We start from the raw sequence: 2848 nt of genomic DNA on the forward strand, positions 1-2848 counted from the left end.
CAGAAACCTCTTCTAAAAGCTCTGGCAGTTGCATGGACCAAAGCCCAATCATATCTGGTTGTCGAAATTTGTCTAACGACGTTGGATGGTATTTCTCATCTGTCACGTCCATTTGTAGACCTCCTTGTGTGAGCAGCTCTTCATATACTTTGCCCATTTTTCTTCTTAAAAAATTTTTAACGTTTATTTGCTTTTTTGTGAGAGACACAGAGTGTGAGCGCGGAAGGGACTGACAGGGAGGGAGACACAGAATCTGAAGCAGCTCCAGGCTCTGAGCTGTCAGCACAGAGCCCGACGTGGGGCTCGAACTCACGAATAGTAAAATCATGACCTGAGCCAAAGTCAGACGCTTCACCTACTGAGCCATCCAGACACCCCAGTTTATGTTGTTTTTGAAGTACCTACTGCGTAAAATAGTCCTTGGCAACATTTAGGGAATGCTCACTGCATATTTGTTGAAGGACCGAATGAATAAATGAATAAACAGAACAAATGGAAGTTTATTCTCTTCCGGAAATTATGCCATTTTCTTCCATTTAAATACAACGCAGCTGGAATTAGTTTTGTCTACCTATAGCAAGTGGGACGGACCTACAGTTTTCTTTCTTCGTACTACAATCTCCTTACCTAACTAGGTTCGTTACTTCTGTCTTAGAGGTAATTATCTGACCAGGGTAACATTTTAGGGTCTAAGACTTTTGCGAGGCAATGTTAGAATTCTCATCTGGGGTGAAAATTCGGGTGAGGTTAAATGACCACTCAAGCTTCAGTTTTAATTTCTAATTACACGGTTCTCATGGCCAAAGACCCCAAACCACGGATTTCTTGTGAGCACTGAGGACCGCAGCGTTAACACCCTTGCTTCTTGTGAAATGGGAACTGGCAGTGATGAACCGAAACAGCTACCAAAAAGGAGGCCTGGGAGGGGGCGATACAACAGCCCGTCAGGGGACCTAGACGTCGTGTCGCCACCGCCTCCAGGTATTTCTCCCCATGGAAACCAAGGCAACATCACCCGGACCTGCTTCTTCCATCGGCTTCCAAATCTCAGGCCCAATGTATCAGAAAGTGCCACAGTCTCTACCTTCGACAGGTGTCCCCTGGCAGAGCCCCTCCCTGGCCCTTGTCCCTGCAGTCCGTCCTCCACGTAGCCGCCAGGGCGATGCCATCACAACGGTGCGAAACCGTGCCACTTCCATGCTCACAGTCCTCCAATGTCTTCCTCCCGCACTCGGGGACCCCACCCGTCCCATCAGCCGTCTGATCTCATCTACTCTGTCTTCACTGCCCGGCCTCCAGCCAAGCTCCCTGACGCTGGTAGAAAAGTGCGCTCTGCTAACTCCCGGACACTCTGAGCTCTCGAAGACACAGGCTGGGGGGCGCCCGGAGGGCTCAGTCGGTTAAGCGTCCGACTTCGGCTCGGGTCATGATCTCACACTATGTGGGTTCGAGCCCCACATCGGGCTCTGTGCTGACAGCTCAGAGCCTGGAGCCTGCTTCGGATTTTGTGTCTCCCTCTCTCTCTGACCCTCCCCTGCTCACGCTGTCTCTCTCTCTCAAAAATAAATAAACATTTAAAAATTAAAAAAAAAAAAGAAAGAAAACACAGGCTGAGAGTTCTCCCTTACGGCCAGGGCAGTCCCCTATATAGGACCTGCAGATGACGGCTGTCAGAAGCAGAAGCCACAGGGTAAAACAGTCATTTCTAACATGTACTGACCACTCATGGAGTCTCCAAAAACAGAGGGAAAGAAAAATACAAAACGTANCAATCACAAAAAGAAAATGCAGTCGGAAGAGCATGTGACTCTTGATCTCGGATCATGAGTTCAAGCCCTATGTTGAGGGTAGAGATTACTTAAAAATAAACAAACAGGGGTGCCTGGGTGGCTCAGTCAGTTAAGCCTCCAACTTCGGCTCAGGTCATGATCTCAGTTAGTGAGTTTGAGCCCTGCACGGGGTCCGTGCTGAAAGTTTGCTCAGGGCCTGGAGCCTGCTTCAGATTCTGTGTCTCCTTCTCTGCCTCTCCTCCACTCATACTCTGTCTCTCAAAAATAAATAAATGTGGGGCGCCTGGGTGGCTCAGTCGGTTGAGCGTCTGACTTTGGTTCAGGTCATGATCTCGCGGTTCGTGGGTTCGAGCCCCATGTCGGGCTGTGTGCTGACAGCTCAGAGCCTGGAGCCTGCTTCAGATTCTGTATCACCCTCCCCTAATCACGCTGTCTCTCTCTCTTTCAGAAAGAAATAAAACATTAAAAATAATAATAAATAAATAAATAAATGTAAAAAAAGTAAAAACAAACAAACAAATAAGTAAACTTTAAAAAAAGACAACCAGATAGGAGTCTAACCCTAACCCTCTCGACGAAGAGCAAGCATGCCACCCGTGGAAGTCATGCATTCTACTGAGGTGGGGATGGTTCATGACGTTGGGTATCTCAGAAACCAACACGTCGAAGTGTTGACTGTGAGGACCTAGAGGCAGGTGCGTCAGTACACACGGCCGTGGTGTTGGACGCCAGCTTCCAACGTGACGAGAGCAGAAACTAGAGCTGGGGTGATTTTCCTTTTGCTTCCTGTCCTTTGCTTTCCACTAGCACCTCATCGTCTTGTCCTTCAGCACCACGCTGTCCTCCAAACCCGCTTGTTCCTCAAGCGCGTTAGGAAGGTGGCGAGGCGGCGTCACCAGAAAGAGTGGGACGCCCCAGTTCGGCGTTTGCCGCTGCAGCTGGTTTCGGTGACGAAGCAGCTGTCTGTCTCCATTGGCCTCGTCCTGTGCTCCTTGTCCCTTCCTGGCCTGTCAGAGCCCTGGGAGGCAGGGGGGCCGGCTGCCCCCGCAAGGCCCAGC

General features: G+C 49.8%; 1 non-coding gene across 1 annotated transcript; it reads left to right on the top strand.

The window, feature by feature from the left end:
* The first annotated feature begins 2071 nt into the window (after positions 1-2071).
* TRNAQ-UUG (transfer RNA glutamine (anticodon UUG)) lies at positions 2072-2156 on the top strand. The gene has a single exon. It is a non-coding gene; the product is annotated as a tRNA-Gln (tRNA).
* Positions 2157-2848: the final 692 nt, after the last annotated feature.

Source organism: Crocuta crocuta, unplaced genomic scaffold (genome assembly GCF_008692635.1).
Source record: "Crocuta crocuta isolate KB4526 unplaced genomic scaffold, BGI_CrCroc_1.0 scaffold1015, whole genome shotgun sequence".
Taxonomy (NCBI): Eukaryota; Metazoa; Chordata; class Mammalia; order Carnivora; family Hyaenidae; genus Crocuta; species Crocuta crocuta.